This window comes from Coregonus clupeaformis, chromosome 17, assembly GCF_020615455.1.
Source record: "Coregonus clupeaformis isolate EN_2021a chromosome 17, ASM2061545v1, whole genome shotgun sequence".
NCBI classification, from domain to species: Eukaryota; Metazoa; Chordata; class Actinopteri; order Salmoniformes; family Salmonidae; genus Coregonus; species Coregonus clupeaformis.
Window position 1 is genome coordinate 32,762,003 of NC_059208.1, and position 20,906 is coordinate 32,782,908.

At 42.3% G+C, this 20,906-nt stretch overlaps 1 protein-coding gene across 1 annotated transcript in view; it reads left to right on the plus strand.

The window, feature by feature from the left end:
- The window catches only part of LOC121586265 (riboflavin transporter 2-like), a 31,640-nt gene that overhangs the window by 9,921 nt on the left and 813 nt on the right, over positions 1-20,906 (plus strand). The window lies entirely within an intron of this gene.

Here is a 20,906-nt window from a genome sequence, read left to right on the forward strand (position 1 = left end):
GACCAGCCACCACCGGCCTGAGGAGAGATACATGAAACGAGGGGTTAATACGGTAATCATGGGGGAGTAATAACCTATAGGTAACCTCGTTGATTCTCCTCAGGACTTTCAACGGCCCCACAAACCGTGGGCTCAGCTTCCGGCAGGGCAGGCGAAGGGGCAGATTCCGGGTCGAGAGCCAGACCCGATCACCCGGTACGAAGACCGGGGCCTCACTGCGGTGGCGGTCAGCGTTGGCCTTCTGATGACGCATGGCGCGTTGGAGGTGGACGTGGGCAGCGTCCCCACGTCTCGTCCGCGCGCCGAAACCAGTCATCCACCGCAGGAGCCTCGGTCAGGCTCTGGTGCCACGGTGCCAGAACCGGTTGGTAACCTAAAACACATTGGAGTGACCTGAGAGAGTTCTGGGCATATTCGGCCCATGGCAAGAACAGCGACCACTCCCCCGGTCGGTCCTGGCAGTAGGACCGCAGGAACCTACCCACATCCTGATTTACCCGTTCCACCTGCCCATTAGACTTGGGGTGGAAACCAGAGGTCAGGCTGACCGAGACCCCCAGACGTTCCATGAACGCCTTCCAGACCTTGGATGTGAACTGGGGACCCCGGTCAGACACTATATCCTCTGGTACCCCGTAGTGCCGGAAGACGTGTGTAAACAGGGCCTCCGCAGTCTGCAGGGCCATGGGGAGACCGGGCAGAGGAAGGAGGTGACAGGCCTTGGAAAAGCGGTCCACAACGACCAGGATGGTGGTGTTACCTTGGGAGAGGGGAAGATCGGTAAGGAAAGCAACACTCAGGTGAGATCATGGTCGTTGTGGAACTGGTAAAGGTTGTAACTTACCTGCTGGGAGGTGCCTAGGTGCCTTACTCTGGGCGCACACCGAGCAGGAGGAGACATACACCCTCACGTCCTTAGCCAAGTTAGGCCACCAGTACATTCCGGTCAGGCAGCGCACTGTACGACCAATACCTGGGTGACCAGAGGAGGGTGATGTGTGTGCTCAGTAGATCAGACGATCATGGATAAGAGCAGGCACGTACTGCAGCCCAGCTGGACACTGAGGTGGAGATGGCTCTGTGCGTAACGCCTGTTCTATATCCGCGTCCATCGCCCATTCTACCGGTGCCACATTGCAGGAGGCCGGGAGTATCGGGGTGTTGTCTCAGGGCCTCTCCTCTGTGTCATACAGCCATGACAATGTGTCTGCCTTCACGTTCTTCATACCCGGGATGTATGATAGTGTGGCCATGTCCACCGGTTGCGTGAAGGACAACATGGTGTCCCGGCAGGCTAGCTCCCTTCGGACGTCCTTCCGCAGATGGCACCGGAAGTGGTCGATAAGGGCCCGCTCGTTCCACCCGGACCCAGCTGCTAGAGTCCGAAACTCCAAGGCGAAGTCCTGCGCAGTCCTTGTCCCCTGCCTCAGGAGGACCAGCCGCTCCCCCGCCTCTCGACCTTCGGGCGGGTGATCGAAGACAGCCCGAAAGAGGCGAGCGAACTCCCTGTAGTTGTCCAACACGGCTCCTCCTTCATTCCAGACCGCGTTGGCCCACTCCAGGGCTTTCCCTGAGAGGCAGGAGACGAGGGCGGACACCTTCTCCCGCTCCGATGGGGCCGGCCTGATGCTGGAGAAGTAGAGTTCCAGTTGGAGGAGGAATCCTTGGCAGAGAGCAGCTTTCCCGTCGAACTCCCTTGGTCGGGATATATGGATCCCTCTGGGTGCTGGGGTGTGGGCGGCTGGATCCGGTTGCCCAGCTGGTCTTGACAGATCGGGTCCTCTCCTCTCCAGGCATTGGAGAACCTGATCCATCGCTTCTCCCAAGCTGGCTAGCATTGTTGAATGCTCCTGGACCCGTGCCACGAATCCAGGCATGCGCTCCTCTCCCGCTGACTCCATAGTTGGTGGGAGATTCTGTGATGCGTGATGCGTGATTTGAAGGAGTCAGGCGCAGGAGGGTAAATCACAGTATACAGAGTTTATTCCGTAATCCAGCGTAACCAGTCTAGTGCGCAAAACAGGCGCACTGGAACAAACATGCACACATACCGCCCTGTATTGTAATGTATTGTGCTATAATGTAAACCTATTACAATTAAATAAATATATTGCAGTGGCTATTTAAGTGTTTAGCTTTACATATCCATGGACAGTCAACTAAAATGTTTAGGCTATACAGATCCATAAAAGGCCACAAAGTTCATTATTCAAAAAGAGAACTAAATTCTAGATATCTTCTAGATCACAATCAAAAGGTCAGAGTATCAAATCAAATCAAATTTTATTTGTCACATGCGCCAAATACAACAGTGAAATGCTTACTTACAAGCCCTTAACCAACAATGCAGTTAGTACCCTAATTACCACATTTTCTCTATTCAATTTTCTCTACCAAATCTCGGTTCTTCACATTTTCTAGTTCACATCAAAAGACTAGAGTAGGCTATTGCCACCTATATTATTCAACTTTTTATTTTGAACAGGCAAACAGTTTTCCTTGAGTAAACAGCAGGATAGCATGAACACATGCATAGGAACAACTAAACAGTTGAAAAGGTTTTCTGGATGATTTGACTTTAAGGCCAGTAAAATAGTTGCAGGGTTCTAACACAAATGTACAACCATATTAGTTATGCGGACAGTTCTACAGGCACGCTTTTTGGTTGGGTGCATCATCTTTCCCTGGTCCTGATTTCTTTACAGCAAATATAATAGTCATATTGCACCACCACATCGATATAACAAGGAAATTCACAATCCCACATACAGTGGGGAAAAAAAGTATTTAGTCAGCCACCAATTGTGCATGTTCTCCCACTTAAAAAGATGAGAGAGGCCTGTAATTTTCATCATAGGTACACGTCAACTATGACAGACAAAATGAGAATTTTATTTCCAGAAAATCACATTGTAGGATTTTTTATGAATTTATTTGCAAATTATGGTGGAAAATAAGTATTTGGTCAATAACAAAAGTTTCTCAATACTTTGTTATATACCCTTTGTTGGCAATGACACAGGTCAAACGTTTTCTGTAAGTCTTCACAAGGTTTTCACACACTGTTGCTGGTATTTTGGCCCATTCCTCCATGCAGATCTCCTCTAGAGCAGTGATGTTTTGGGGCTGTCGCTGGGCAACATGGACTTTCAACTCCCTCCAAAGATTTTCTATGGGGTTGAGATCTGGAGACTGGCTAGGCCACTCCAGGACCTTGGAAATGCTTCTTACGAAGCCACTCCTTCGTTGCCGGGCGGTGTGTTTGGGATCATTGTCATGCTGAAAGACCCAGCCACGTTTCATCTTCAATGCCCTTGCTGATGGAAGGAGGTTTTCACTCAAAATCTCACAATACATGGCCCCATTCATTCTTTTCCTTTACACGGATCAGTCGTCCTGGTCCCTTTGCAGAAAAACAGCCCCAACGCATGATGTTTCCACCCCCCATGCTTCACAGTAGGTATGGTGTTCTTTGGATGCAACTCAGCATTCTTTGTCCTCCAAACACGACGAGTTGAGTTTTTACCAAAAAGTTATATTTTGGTTTCATCTGACCATATGACATTCTCCCAATCCTCTTCTGGATCATCCAAATGCACTCTAGCAAACTTCAGACGGGCCTGGCCATGTACTGGCTTAAGCAGGGGGACACGTTTGGCACTGCAGGATTTGAGTCCCTGGCGGCGTAGTGTGTTACTGATGGTAGGCTTTATTACTTTGGTCCCAGCTCTCTGCAGGTCATTCACTAGGTCCCCCCGTGTGGTTCTGGGATTTTTGCTCACCGTTCTTGTGATCATTTTGGCCCCACGGGGTGAGATCTTGCGTGGAGCCCTAGATCGAGGGAGATTATCAGTGGTCTTGTATGTCTTCCATTTCCTAATAATTGCTCCCACAGTTGATTTCTTCAAACCAAGCTGCTTACCTATTGCAGATTCAGTCTTCCCAGCCTGGTGCAGGTCTACAATTTTGTTTCTGGTGTCCTTTGACAGCTCTTTGGTCTTGGCCATAGTGGAGTTTGGAGTGTGACTGTTTGAGGTTGTGGACAGGTGTCTTTTATACTGATAACAAGTTCAAACAGGTGCCATTAATACAGGTAACGAGTGGAGGACAGAGGAGCCTCTTAAAGAAGAAGTTACAGGTCTGTGAGAGCCAGAAATCTTGCTTGTTTGTAGGTGACCAAATACTTATTTTCCACCATAATTTGCAAATAAATTCATTAACAATCCTACAATGTGATTTTCTGGAAATAAAATTCTCAATTTGTCTGTCAAAGTTGACGTGTACCTATGATGAAAATTACAGGCCTCTCTCATCTTTTTAAGTGGGAGAACTTGCACAATTGGTGGCTGACTAAATACTTTTTTCCCCACTGTACAACCCATACATTCTCATACATATCTAAGAATCTCTTTGCCAGGCCAATTGGCAATACTAGAACCCACACAGCCACATTGCACACCTCTGTAAACCTGTACTTTTTCAGCGATGGGTAGGTTGTGGGGCGTGTCAATGCCACATAGCGCTCCATACAGATAAAACATAAATTAATGGGTCCCCCTATAAGCGAATATCCAAACATAAATGCCCTAATAAAATCCCCCGAAAACATTAAAAAGGCAATCTGCAGTTCAACTCAGAGGTTGAACCCACCACTGTTTTGGTAAACAGCTGAGGGATGGAGTTGGAGAAATGTAACCACTCTCAAATAATGTATAGACAGAGCTACGTATATTTTGGGTTCTCATAGGGAACGAGAGTTGAACTAAGTTCATTTATGAGTTATATTCTTTAAGAATCAATGGGTATATAACATACATTTTAAAGTCAAAAAATTGATGTACCAATCGCATATCTTTCTGCATACGCTTATTTTTTTAAATATCAGAAATTGTGGTTTACACACCGGTGTGTTTTAAAAAAACGTTTTCTCTTCCAAAAATAAATGTATTATAAGCAATTGTACATTACTTTGTATAATAAAAATAATAGGTCTTTAATTTGTTACATTCACTGCTAAAATGGATGAAATTTGACTACCAAGACATGTAATGTAAAAATAAATCTGATATTCCGCAAATGGTGGTTCTCGAGCTTTTGACTGTGATTTGGTGGTCCCCGGAACGGAAAAGGTTGGGAACTGCTGGTGTACACTGCTGGTCTACACATTTCATTCAAAATCTAAACGTATAACGATTGTTGCTGTGGATTTTCCTTGTACACACAATTTACGGTAAAATATCTGAGTATGAATGTTTTATAAATAAGGCCCCAGGTCTACTAAATACTAATTAAATATATGTACAGTGGGGAAAAAAAGTATTTAGTCAGCCACCAATTGTGCAAGTTCTCCCCCTTAAAAAGATGAGAGAGGCCTGTAATTTTCATCATAGGTACACGTCAACTTTGACAGACAAATTGAGAAAAAAATTTCCAGAAAATCACATTGTAGGATTTTTAATGAATTTATTTGCTAATTATGGTGGAAAATAAGTATTTGGTCACCTCAAGCAAGCAAGATTTCTGGCTCTCACAGACCTGTAACTTCTTTAAGAGGCTCCTCTTCCTCCACTCGTTACCTTTATTAATGGCACCTGTTTGAACTTGTTATCTTATATAAAAGACACCTGTCCACAACCTCAAACAGTCACACTCCAAACTCCACTATGGCTAAGACCAAAGAGCTGTCAAAGGACACCAGAAACAAAATTGTAGACCTGCACCAGGCTGGGAAGACTGAATCTGCAATAGGTAATAATAATATAATATGCCATTTAGCAGACGCTTTTATCCAAAGCGACTTACAGTCATGCGTGCATACATTTTTTTGTGTATGGGTGGTCCCGGGGATCGAACCCACTACCTTGGCGTTTCAAGCGCCGTGCTCTACCAGCTGAGTTACAGAGGTAAGCAGCTTGGTTTGAAGAAATCAACTGTGGGAGCAATTATTAGGAAATGGAAGACATACAAGACCACTGATAATCTCCCTCGATCTGGGGCTCCACGCAAGATCTCACCCCGTGGGGTCAAAATGATCACAAGAACGGTGAGCAAAAATCCCAGAACCACACGGGGGGACCTAGTGAATGACCTGCAGAGAGTTGGGACCAAAGTAACAAAGCCTACCATCAGTAACACACTACGCCGCCAGGGACTCAAATCCTGCAGTGCCAGATGTGTCCCCCTGCTTAAGCCAGTACATGTCCAGGCCCGTCTGAAGTTTGCTAGAGTGCATTTGGATGATCCAGAAGAGGATTGGGAGAATGTCATATGGTCAGATGAAACCAAAATATAACTTTTTGGTAAAAACTCAACTCGTCGTGTTTGGAGGACAAAGAATGCTGAGTTGCATCCAAAGAACACCATACCTACTGTGAAGCATGGGGGTGGAAACATCATGCTTTGGGGCTGTTTTTCTGCAAAGGGACCAGGACGATTGATCCGTGTAAAGGAAAGAATGAATGGGGCCATGTATCGTGAGATTTTGAGTGAAAACCTCATTCCATCAGCAAGGGCATTGAAGACAAAACGTGGCTGGGTCTTTCAGCATGACAATGATCCCAAACACACCGCCCGGGCAACGAAGGAGTGGCTTCGTAAGAAGCATTTCAAGGTCCTGGAGTGGCCTAGCCAGTCTCCAGATCTCAATCCCATAGATCTTTGGAGGGAGTTGAAAGTCCGTGTTGCCCAGCGACAGCCCCAAAACATCACTGCTCTAGAGGAGATCTGCATGGAGGAATGGGCCAAAATACCAGCAACAGTGTGTGAAAACCTTGTGAAGACTTACAGAAAACGTTTGACCTGTGTCATTGCCAACAAAGGGTATATAACAAAGTATTGAAAGTACTGAAACTTTTGTTATTGACCAAATACTTATTTTCCACCATAATTTGCAAATAAATTCATAAAAAATCCTACAATGTGATTTTCTGGAATTTTTTTTCTCATTTTGTCTGTCATAGTTGACGTGTACCTATGATGAAAATTACAGGCCTCTCTCATCTTTTTAAGTGGGAGAACTTGCACAATTGGTGGCTGACTAAATACTTTTTTTCCCCCACTGTATACTACCGGTCAAAAGTTTTAGAACACCTACTCATTCAAGGGGTTTTCTTTATTTTTACTATTTTCTACATTGTAGAATAATAGTGAAGACATCAAAACTATGAAATAACACATATGGAATTGATGTCGTAACCAAAAAAGTGTTAAACTGAAGATAACCCTATTTGGTAAAATACCAAGTCCATGTTATGGCAAGAACAGCTCAAATAAGCAAAGAGAAACGAGAATCCATCACTTCTTTAAGACATGAAGGTCAATCAATACGGAAAATGACAAGAACTTTATAAGTTTCTTCAAGTGCAGTCGCAAAAAACATCAAGCGCTATGATGAAACTGGCTCTCATGAAAGACCCAGAGTTACCTCTGCTGCAGAGGATAAGTTCATTAGTTACCAGCCTCAGAAATTGCAGCCCAAATAAATGCTTCACAGAGTTCAAGTAACAGACACATCTCAACATCAACTGTTCAGAGGAGACTGTGTGAATCAGGCCTTCATGGTCGAATTGCTGCAAAGAAACCACTAGTAAAGGACACCAATAAGAAGAAGAGACTTGTTTGGGCCAAGAAACACGAGCAATGGACATTAGACTGGTGGAAATGTGTCCTTTGGTCTGGAGTCCAAATTGGAGATTTTTGGTTCCAACGGCCGTGTCTTTGTGAGACGCGGTGTGGGTGAACGGATGATTTCCTCATGTGTATTTCCCACCGTAAAGCATGGAGGAGGAGGTGTTATGGTGTGAGGGTGCTTTGCTGATGACACATTCTGTGATTTAGTTAGAATGATTTGAGCTGTTCTTGCCATAATATGGACTTGGTCTTTTACCAAATAGGGCTATCTTCTGTATACCCCCCCTACCTTGTCACAACACAACTGATTGGCTTAAACGCATTAAGAAGGAAATCAATTCCACAAATTAACTTTTAAGAAGGCACACCTGTTAATTGAAATGCATTCCAGGTGATGACCTCATGAAGGTGGTTGAGAGAATGCCAAGAGTGTGGAAAGCTGTCATCCAGGCAAAAGGTGGCTATTTGAAGAATATAAAATATATTTTGATTTGTTGAACACTTTCTTGGTTACTACATGATTCCATATGTGTTATTTCATAGTTTTGATGTCTTCACTATTATTCTACAATGTAGAAACTAGTAAAAATAAAGAAAAACCCTTGAATGAGTAGGTGTTCTAAAACTTTTGACCGGTAGTATACAGTGGGGAAAAAAAAGTATTTAGTCAGCCACCAATTGTGCAAGTTCTCCCACTTAAAAAGATGAGAGAGGCCTGTAATTTTCATCATAGGTACACGTCAACTATGACAGACAAAATGACAAAACTTTTGACTGGTAGTGTACATGCATACCAAGTTCCCTGTGCTGCTGTAGAGGAGCTCTGCAGACGGGTCGAAGTGTAGCTCCAATTTATTAACAGAACATTATTGACACCTTATTTCCTTACTCATCAGGTGTCAGTTTCAGACAGCTGCAAGGGGCAGCCAGGCAAAGCCTACAAGCCAGGGCCAGAGAGGGCCTGATTTTACTATCCCATCAACCACCTCTGTGTATTATGAGGAACCTGATCAGTAGACAGAAGGGTGCACACTCATTGCATTCTTTAAACATCAGGTGTTATGTAAAATGTATGTCCACCTGCACAATACACAATCATCACAGATGATTTCCATAGCAGACAGGGTTTGGTGAAAGTTGTAGTGGAAGAGATTAAAGTGAAAGCAAAATCTTTGTTCTATAGTGCATGGTCTACCATTTTTTGTATGTATTTTCTTGCCATTAATTTGCCTATTCAGCAAAATGTTCCAAATATTTGCTTGCAGTTATAGAATGTGTACAGCAGATGTCAGGCTTGCATAAATACAGATAAACAGAAAACATGAAAACCACTTTGGGATTTCAATAGACATACGAATGCATATAACAATGTGCTTTGTTAAGCTTGTGTCAAATCATATTAGAATATCTAATAACTATACAGTACCAGTCAAAAGTTTGGACACACCTACTCATTCAAGGGTTTTTCTTTATTTTTACTATTTTCTACATTGTAGTATTTGTACCTTTTTTAATTGATTGATTTGAATCTGAGAGCCTATAATTGCGTGCATGCGCGTGTGGGTGCATGTGGGTGTTTTCGACATACAGTGAGGGAAAAAAGTATTTGATCCCCTGCTGATTTTGTACGTTTGCCCACTGACAAAGAAATGATCAGTCTATAATTTTAATGGTAGGTTTATTTGAACAGTGAGAGACAGAATAACAACAAAATCCAGAAAAACGCATGTAAACATTTTTATAAATTGATTTGCATTTTAATGAGGGAAATAAGTATTTGACCCCCTCTCAATCAGAAAGATTTCTGGCTCCCAGGTGTCTTTTATACAGGTAACGAGCTGAGATTAGGAGCACACTCTTAAAGGGAGTGCTCCTAATCTCAGCTTGTTACCTGTATAAAAGACACCTGTCCACAGAAGCAATCAATCAATCACATTCCAAACTCTTCACCATGGCCAAGACCAAAGAGCTCTCCAAGGATGTCAGGGACAAGATTGTAGACCTACACAAGGCTGGAATGGGCTACAAGACCATCGGCAAGCAGCTTGGTGAGAAGGTGACAACAGTTGGTGCGATTATTTGCAAATGGAAGAAACACAAGGACTGAAATCCTGCAGCGCCCGCAAGGTCCCCCTACTCAAGAAAGCACATATACAGGGCCGTCTGAAGTTTGCCAATGAACATCTGAATGATTCAGAGGAGAACTGGGTGAAAGTGTTGTGGTCAGATGAGACCAAAATCGAGCTCTTTGGCATCAACTCAACTCGCCGTGCCTATGACCCCAAGAACACCATCCCCACCTTCAAACATGGAGGTGGAAACATCATGCGTTGGGGGTGTTTTTCTGCTAAGAGGACAGGACAACTTCACCGCATCAAAGGAACGATGGACGGGGCCATGTACCGTCAAATCTTGGGTGAGAACCTCCTTCCCTCAGCCAGGGCATTGAAAATGGGTCATGGATGGGTATTCCAGCATGACAATGACCCAAAACTCACGGCCAAGGCAACAAAGGAGTGGCTCAAGAAGAAGCACATTAAGGTCCTGGAGTGGCCTAGCCAGTCTCCAGACCTTAATCCCATAGAAAATCTGTGAAGGGAGCTGAAGGTTCGAGTTGCCAAACGTCAGCCTCGAAACCTTAATGACTTGGAGAAGATCTGCCAATAGGAGTGGAACAAAATCCCTCCTGAGATGTGTGCAAACCTGGTGGCCAACTACAAGAAACGTCTGACCTCTGTGATTGCCAACAAGGGTTTTGCCACCAAGTACTAAGTCATGTTTTGCAGAGGGGTCAAATACTTATTTCCCTCATTAAAATGCAAATCAATTTATAACATTTCTGACATGTGTTTTTCTGGATTATTTGTTGTTATTCTGTCTCTCACTGTTCAAATAAACCTACCATTAAAATTATAGACTGATCATGTCTTTGTCAGTGGGCAAACGTACAAAATCAGCAGGGGATCAAATACTTTTTTCCCTCACTGTATGTGTGTGCATGTAGGATACTCATTGGACTCTTCAAACAACGTTATGTAAAATGTATGTCCACCTGCACATTATGCAATCATCACAGCCACCTATAGATACAGCCACCTATATAAATACCCAGACAGCGTTTTCCCGATTCCGACCTGAGTGCATTAAATGGAACATAATTCCCTTTAATGCACTTTTGTCTCTATGCTATTCTGACCTTGAATTTAAGCCAGGTCGTTCAAGATTGACATTGAAATCGGACATCTATCCATGCTCTGAGGACGTCGGGAAATGCCTTCAAAACCGGCCGCTAGGGGTAAGAGTGAGCGCTATTGCAATCAAGTAGGCTAGGGTGTTGTGGTGTATGGGCTTAATCCCTTGACTCTGGATCAGAAGGTTGTGTGTTCGATCCCGGTTGTGGACACTGTTTTTTGAATTTTTGGTTTGAACCCTATCCCAAACCTTAACCCTTACCTTAACCATTCGGAATGAGTGCCTAAACTTAACCCTTAAGTTAGAAATTTGACATTTGGAGAAATGGAATAATACAGAGCAACAAAAACACTTAAAAATGTGAGGTTTGGAGTACGCGAATTAACGTCTAATTCTGCAGTGAGACTGTGAGAGCTGGGTTTGGGGTGGAGATGGAACAAATGAAGGTGTGGTGGAGATGTGTCTACAGATACGCCGTATTCTTACTTTGACTTAATTCCCTAATAATTCCGCCATCTTCACGTGCGAGGAAACCATAAATAAGGTCTAGCGAACCTACCGCTTCCAAGTGGAAAAGGCATATACTTCATTATTTTCGATAGAATTAGCACCATTCTCCATGCACTGTAATTTACAACTTGATAAGAGCTAGGTAAATAAGTAATACGTTTGGATAAGGGAATTGTAAATACAAATGACACTTGTTTTAGATCTATTTTAACTTAGAATCGCTGGAGAGAAATGTGAAACCAGTCATATGGCAGCAAACTGAAACATATCAACATACAGTAATGGTGCGTGGGTAAAATCACTGAGGAAGCCAAGCCAAGCCAGTAAAAAATAAATCCATATTACAACCTATGTTTGCTTTTTAACCCATTCGTTCCTACGCCACTGTGATATACAATAAGGCCGTGACAACAAAAAGATAACAGTCATACTGGCGAAATAAATTCAACTACATATACATTTGTTTCATCACAAAACCGGAGAGCAACATCTGTCCAGTGAAGTCCACAAAGCAAATATTGCATGTAACAAACTGTTATATCACCTGCAGCATGGTCAAGCAAGTTAATGTTTTCGACAGTTTACTAAACAACTACTGCTTTAGAACCACAGAGTTACCACAAGTCAGCACAAAGACAACAGGATCACTGCCTCCGCTATTCCAGCACCATTTCAACTTAAACATTTAAACATCATCAAATCAACAAGGCTATATATGCTTAGTTTAATACACTGAAAACAAACTTAAAGATACCTAAAACAATTTAGTCCAACCAATGTTGCTAAATATCATGTGGCTGTCCTGATTTCTGTATGTGTGTGTGTGCTTGCGTGCGTGCAAGTAGGACCATTTTTGGGACTCTTGTAGACTAGTTGAACGCCAATGCCATCCTCCTCTCTTTCATGTTGGCAAAACGGTCTATGGCTCTGTCATACAGTACACTTTGAGTTTTTGTTGTCATAGGCTACCTAGCTAAAATGCTTGATAGCCTAATTTACTCGCATGGGCAACAATGAACCACAGAACTATCTAAGTTAGCTAGCTAGCTAGTTAACGTGAGCCTACTACGCTCCATGTTGAACTTCAATCGTCTCAGGACAGTGGCACAACATATTAATTTATGGTTAGATCAGAATCGCCATCATAATCATTGGCCTGTACAGAGAATTAAGTCAAAACCACAAGTCCAAATCTCCATCCATGGCTTAGGAAAGGGACGATTTAGCAAGCTAGTTACTGCAGGACATCAACACAAGTAGACCAGAAACAGACACGTTTTTATGAAAATTAGGTTTTGCTTAGGAAGTGAGTTGATTGGTCTGAAGCCAAATACAAACTGGCCTCCCTTGGGGAGCGTTTTGCTGCACCAGGACAACCCACAGTTGAGCCCACTCAATGCTGATTGGCTGATTATTTTATTTTTAAAAATTATCAAGGGAGGCCAAATGCTTGCTGGCATGAATCAATCAAACGCTACGGCGGCATGTTATACTCCTTTGGTCCAGACAGCATCAGATACATGGGCTACAAATACTGAGACAGAGGGGCGCTGTTTCCCTCGCTCTGATGATTTCTCCGGTGAGATTCAGCCACTTACTTGCAAATTGACAAAGAATTATGAAAACATAGAGAGAGACGAAAGATAAATAATTTTATAATTTATATTTTTTGTATTGGTCAAATATTTGGGGAAGCCTGGCTTCCCTTGGCTTCATGAACTGTCAACATATCAACTTTCCCATAGTAAAGTTTATGAAATGCTCTGCCATTATGCAGAATTTTAATTGTACATACAGCCTTTTAACTTGCATTAATGGGCACTCTCGAATGTCTTAATTACAGGCTACCCCAACTTTCTCTGTCTCCAATTGTAATGAAATAAGCAAATAGTGTTTGATTACCATGCCTGAGCAGGATAACGCATGCGCAGGAGGGCTGCTCATTGAATGTGATAGAGAGTTGTATGAATATGTGCCTCCCGACAAGATGTAAAAACTATATTATTTCAGTAAACATTCATTCTCTTTCATTATGGTGTATTCGTTGAACCCTAATAACACATGATGTCAGAAGTGATTGAATGGAAGAGAATAAACCGAAAGGACGGAGAAATACAGTAAACAACCCAACAAAGCCACAAACTGGATAGACATGACTGTAGGATGCTATTGGGGCATCAATGCTAGGCTACGTAAAGTGATGCTAGCTAGCGTAACAGTCATCTCTGCTAATAAGAAGATTAAAAACATTGTTACATACCTGGGAAACGAAGATAACGAGTTGAAAATTGAAGGTTTACATCCACCGCCAAAACTTCAGTTTACTGGCAATGGAGCTGAAAATTGGAAAAGATTCAAACAACGTTTTGAACTGTACCTAGCTGAGATTTAAGCTGATGTGAAAAGATGAAAGTGTCAGTGTTCTTACATGTCGTGGAGGGGCATTGGATGTGTACAATAACTTTGAATTTGCTGAAGAGGAAGATAGACTGAAGTTAACGGCAATATGAGGGAAGTTTGAAACTTACTGTATACCAGGAGACAGGCAAAATAACTGTTTGGTGATGGTAGTTGCACCTTGGATGCAATGAAAAAAACATGACACGCACAGAAACAAAAAGAGTGGCTATGTGAAAAAAGGCGAGTGACCAGCCAATAATTAAAATGGGATGGAAAATGACATCCAAAATGCATGTGGTCGTTGTGTAACACAACATCTTCTAAAAGAATGTCCAGCATACGGCAAGACATGCAACAAAAATAACCACTATGCTCCTTGTTGTTAGAATCAAGGGAAAGTGAGTGAAAATGAACTAGATGAGTTCTATGTGGATGCTGTATCTGAAAAAACTGGAAACAGAAGGATTGGATTCTTTCTCTACAGGTGAATGACAGCATTATTCAATTTGAACTGGATATAGGCGCACAGATGAATGTGATATCAGAGACTGAGTTTAAGAGTACTAGGCCAAGACCGAAAATGCATGAAGTTAAAGTGACAGGTTATGCAGGTGCTGAGAATCCAGTTAAAGGGAAGTGCATTGCCAAAGTGTCATACAAGAACACCTGTGCACACATTGTCATTCATCGTAGTACCCAAGGATGTGCAGGCTAGACTAGGTGTAAGAACATTCAGAGATAAATACACATCGCAGAGGACTAAAGGTCAAGAGTGAATTAACGATCAATGGAAATAGTTGTTTTTCAGTTCAACATCTGTTTAGAATCTGTGTAGGAGTTCCAACCAGGGACTCATAGCTACATGTGGCAAGTTCTCATTGGTCCAAATTGTCTATACATTGAGCCTGAAACGGGATACTTGGGGGTTTGGCCATTGGCCCAATTTTATTGCAAGGAATTCTAAATGGTCAGCCACATGCTAGGCTTGAGGCTATAAACTACATCCTGTCTCTTTGTTCAGTGGAGAAGCATTGAGGACAGGGAAGAATGAACATCTGCCATCTACTTTCCAGCATAACAACTATGATTTGTTCTCTTTGAATAAATGTATTTTTCTCCCACTGATTTGCTTTATTGAAGAATAACAAAAACTGCTAACACTTGTTGCCGTGACCTGGATGAATTGGTCTTGACCAACAACAATTAAAAACTCAACTCTGTGTTGATCCAGGGGTAAGAGAGAGGGCTGTGCTCAACCCACTTCGGGATTCAGTTCTTAATCTCCTGATTGATGGCATAATTGCTGGGTGAGTCTAGACCTATATCATCTAAAAGACCCAAATCAGGTTGAAATAAGTGCATGCAATGAGTGATATGTACAGTTGAAGTCGGAAGTTTACATACACCTTAGCCAAATACATTTAAACTCAGTTTTTCACAATTCCTCACATTTAATCATAGTAAAAATTCCCTGTTTTAGGTCAGTTAGGATCACCACTTTATTTTAAGAATGTGAAATGTCAGAATAATAGTAGAGAGAATGATTTATTTCAGCTTTTATTTCTTTCATCACATTCCAAGTGGGTCAGAAGTTTACAAACACTCAATTAGTATTTGGTAGCATTGCCTTTAAATTGTTTAGCTTGGGTTAAAAGTTTCGCGTAGCCTTCCACAAGCTTCCCACAATAAGTTGGATGAATTTTGGCCCATTACTCCTGACAGAGCTGGTGTAACGGAGTCAGGTATGTAGGCCTCCTTGCTCGCACACGCATTTTCAGTTCTGCCCACACATTTTCTATAGGATTGAGGTCAGGGCTTTGTGATGGCCACTCCAATACTTTGACTTTGTTGTCCTTAAGCCATGTTGCCACAACTTTGGAAGTGTGCTTGGGGTCATTGTCTATTTGGAAGACCCATTTGCGACCAAGCTTTAACTTCCTGACTAATGTCTTGATGTTACTTCAATATATCCACATAATTGTCCTTCCTCATGATGCCATCTATTTTGTGAAGTGCACCAGTCCCTCCTGCAGCAAAGCACCTCCACAGCATGATGCTGCCACCCCCGTGCTTCACGGTTGGGATGGTGTTCTTCGGCTTGCAAGCATCCCCCTTTTTCCTCCAAACATAAAGATGATCAATATGGCCAAACAGTTATATTTTTGTTTCATCAGACCAGAGGACATTTCTCCAAAAAGTACGATCTTTGTCCCCATGTGCAGTTGTAAACCGTAGTCTGTCTTTTTTATGGCGGTTTTGGAGCATTGGGTTCTTCCTTGCTGAGCGGCCTTTCAGGTTATGTCGATATAGGACTCGTTTTACTGTGGATATAGATACTTTTGTACCTGTTTCCTCCAGCATCTTCACAAGGTCCTTTGCTGTTGTTCTGGGATTGATTTGCACTTTTCGCACCAAAGTACGTTCATCTCTAGGAGACAGAACGCGTCTCCTTCCTAAGCGGTATGACGGCTGCGTGGTCCCATGGTGTTTATACTTGCATACTATTGTTTGTACAGATGAACGTGGTACCTTCAGGCATTTGGAAATTGCTCCCAAGGATGAACCAGACTTGTGGAGGTCTACAATTTTTTTTCTGAGGTCTTGGCTGATTCCTTTTGATTTTCCCATGATGTCACGCAAAGAGGCACTGAGTTTGAAGGTAGGCCTTGAAATACATCCACAGGCACACCTCCAATTGACTCAAATTATGTAAATTAGCCTATCAGAAGCTTCTAAAGCCATGACATCATTTTATGGAATTTTCCAAGCTGTTTAAAGGCACAGTCAACTTAGTGTATGTAAACTTCTGACCTACTGGAATTGTGATACAGTGAATTATAAGTGAAATAATCTGTCTGTAAATAATTGTTGGAAAAATTACTTGTGTCATGCACAAAGTAGATGTCCTATCCGACTTGCCAAAACTATAGTTTGTTAACAAGACATTTGTGGAGTGGTTAAGAAACGAGTTTTAATGACACCAACCTAAGTGTATGTAAACTTCCGACTTCAACTGTATATATGATGTATAGGGGTTTGAGTCCTTTGTTAAAGGTTTGAGTCCTTTGTAAAAGCCCTCTCAGTTAAAATAAGCCATAATTGATTAAGGGAGTGAAACCATCTTGTTGCATAGAAGTGAGTTGCTAGTTGAGTAGCAATTTTGGGTAATGTAAGCCTTGTAAGTCTTTAACAAGCTTTTGAAGTGAACAGAAGTTTTAGGAGGTTCGAGTTCTCAACAAGCTTTTGAAGTGAACACATGTTTCAGGAGGTTCGAGTCCTCAACGAGCTTATAAAGTAAACACACATTTTTTATGGGTAACCAGGCCCTACAGAAACAATGTGTGTTCTATAAGATAGAGGTTTGAGTCCTCAAGGGGTTATAAATACACTGCTCAAAAAAATAAAGGGAACACTAAAATAACAGATCCTAGATCTGAATGAATGAAATAATCTTATTAAATACTTTTTTCTTTACATAGTTGAATGTGCTGACAACAAAATCACACAAAAATTATCAATGGAAATCAAATGTATCAACCCATGGAGGTCTGGATTTGGAGTCACCCTCAAAATTAAAGTGGAAAACCACACTACAGGCTGATCCAACTTTGATGTAATGTCCTTAAAACAAGTCAAAATGAAGCTCAGTAGTGTGTATGGCCTCCACGTGCCTGTATGACCTCCCTACAACGCCTGGGCATGCTCCTGATGAGGTGGCAGTGCTGGTTAAGTGTGCCTTGAATTCTAAATAAATCACAGACCATAAGACCTCCTCCTCCATGCTTTACGGTGGGAAATACACATGCGGCGATCATCCGTTCACCCACACCGCGTCTCACAAAGACATGGCGGTCGGAACCAAAAATCTCCAATTTGGACTCCAGACCAAAGGTCAAATATCCACGGGTCTAATGTCCATTGCTCGTGTTTCTTGGCCCAAGGAAGTCTCTTATTATTATTGGTGTCCTTTAGTAATGGTTTCTTTGCAGCAATTCAACCATGAAGGCCTGATTCACACAGTCTCCTCTGACCAGTTGATGTTGAGATGTGTCTGTTACTTGAACTCTGTGAAGCATTTATTTGGGCTGCAATTTCTGAGGCTGGTAACTCTAATGAACTTATCCTCTGCAGCAGAGGTAACGCTGGGTCTTCCATTCCTGTGGCGGTCCTTATGAGAGCCAGTTTCATCATAGCGCTTCATGTTTTTTGCGACTGCACTTGAAACTTTAAATGTTCTTGAAATGTTCTGTATTGACTGACCTTCATGTCTTAAAGTAATGATGGACTGTTGTTTCTCTTTGCTTATTTGAGCTGTTCTTGCCATAATATGGACTTGTTCTTTTACCAAATAGGGTTATCTTCTGTATACCCCCCTACCTTGTCACAACACAACTGATTGGCTGAAACGCATCAAGAAGGAAAGTAATTCCACAAATTAACTTTTAAGAAGGCACACCTGTTAATTGAAATGCATTCCAGGTGACTACCTCATAAAGCTGGTTGAGAGAATGCCAAGAGTGTGCAAAGCTGTCATCAAGGCAAAGGGTGGCTATTTGAAGAATCTAAAATATTAAATATATTTTGATTTGTTTAACACTTTTTTGGTTACTACATGTTTCCATATGTGTTATTTCATAGTTTTGATGTCTTCACTGTTATTCTACAATGTAAAAACAAAGAAAATCCCTTGAATGAGTAGGTGTGTCCAAACCTTTGACTGGTACTGTATATATATATTTTGGGGTTAAATAAATAACTTTTGAAGTTAATGCAATGGCATTTTTAAGTGAGAAAACCACTCTGGAAAAGGGCGGGACAGCTGCTCCGGATGTGAACATGAATAATATATGAAATTCACGGGCCAGTGATATCAATAACAATTTCAAAGTAGAGAAGTGTAGGCAGGAGATAATAAATACATATTCTGTCATTGTTGACAAAGATGGAACATGGAATCTGTCTGATATACAAAAAGCTTGGGGTAAATAAAGAAAATGTCTAACTCATTGACAAAGACACAATGGTCTTTAACTGTATTAGCCAAAGTCAGGAAACAAGATGATACATTTCAACGAGATAATCATGATAGGACAATGTAGAGAGATAAAGAGAGTTTGAGAGCTCTTGGTGAACAAATACAAACTTTAAAGGACGAAATTAACAATTACAGAATGTAAGGGTAGAAAACGCAGACTTGGCACCCACCTGTGGGCTCTTTGTTCCCTCAATCTACCCTCACACTGAGTTGCGAAAGGAAGATCGGGTTTCAAGCATCTGGTCAGCACTGCCTGTGTTTGAGTCAACATTTTCTGACAGCGGTGACAAACAATTTCTTAGGCCAACCAGAACATAGGCTGTTAAAGAGAGTTAAGACAAACCTCCGGTGACAGTAATCACACACAAATCAGCATCTCCAAATCAGTTGGATGAATGGTCAAAGACTTTGAAGCATCCTCGAGACGTGGGTATGAAGACGTGGGAACATTCCAAGCGATACAACAAACTCTACAATCTACATCCTTATGATGGGTTACAGTTGTTAGTCTTTGTTATGCTTATGTCGCTGTGTCGATGGTGGCATCGCTTGTTCTCGACCAACATCTTACCATCAAGTTTCCACATGCTGTTCATACACATCATTCATTCATCACCGCTGCTCGTTGGAACAAGTGGTCAACTGTGTTGGAGGCTCCTAACATCATCATACAACGTGGCACACCATGTAATCCAGCTACTCTGATGCTTCCTCCAGATACCACATTACTTGAACACAACTGTTGTGAGTTGGTTTTGGATCAGCTCTCTGATGGGTTTATTAACAGTCATCCGTTGGAAAACCCTGAATTAATCTTATACACAGACGGTTCAAGAATTGTGGAGGGGGTGTGAGGAAGGCAGGCTGGGCAGTTACTACAACGGACAATGTGATAGTGACAGGCACGTTACCTGCAGGAACATCCGCACAGGTGGCGGAATTGGTGGCTTTGACAGAAGCATGCAAACATGCTGAAGGAAAAACAGCTAATATCTACACAGACTCAAGGTATACTTTCGGTGTTACCCATGATTTTGGGAAAATATAGAAAAACAGAGGATTCATGACATCACTGGGAGCTGCTGTGAAGAATGGACCAGAGGTGATGGCTCTACTGAATGCTCTCCAGTTACCTAGACAAGTTGCGATTTAAAAAATGAAAGCACATGGAAAAATCTTTACAGACAAGAGTAAAGGTTATGATCTGGCTGACAGAGCTGCCAAGGGGGCTGCCAAGAGAACACCTCTGTCACCTAAACGGATTAGGAAATACACCTTGGATACATTGCAACACATTAGAGACATGCAGAGCAGTGCACCAAAATATGAAGTGTGGGAATGGATGGCTGCAGGGTGCAAACTCAATCAAGAAGGTGTGTGGAAATACAACCTGAGATGTGTAGCGCCAAATGCACTCTTACCCTATTTGGTGACACAGATCCACTCTTTGGGACACCTTGGTGTAGACAAGATAGTTTATCGTTTTATGGGCAAATGGTGAAATTCTGGTGTGCGGAAAGAGGCTGAGGCTGTTGTGGCGAATTGCAACATTTGTATGGAAAACAACACCAAGGGACGAGTGAAAGTACACATACGACAAGCGCCTGCCCCACCGGGACCCTTCAGACATCTACAGCTAGACTACATCATGCTGCCCAAATGTAAAGGACAGGAAGATGTGCTGGTTGTTGTTGATCATTTCTCACGATGGGTTGAAGCCTACCCTACCAACAAAGGAACCGCACAACACACAGCTAAAATTCTGATTAGAGAAATCATTCCCAGATGGGGATTTCCGGAACAATTAGATTCCGACCAAGTCACTCATTTCACAGGAAAAGTGTGTCAGGAGGTAGCTCCTCTTCTGAACATAGACTGGCAACTACACTGCCCTTACCATCCTCGATCGAGTGGTCAGGTAGAACACACAAATAGAGTGGTGAAAGAGAGACTTTCGAAGATGCATCAAGAAGGGATAGCAAGGCCGGATGCATTGCCTACGGTCTTCTGTAGTATACGGCCAACACATAACAAAACTACAGGGTTAAGTCCGTTTGAGGTCGTCACAGGTCGACCCATGTCACTACCAGGCACATTAGATTTAAGAAAGGCAGACGTACACTTTATGAGTGACACAATG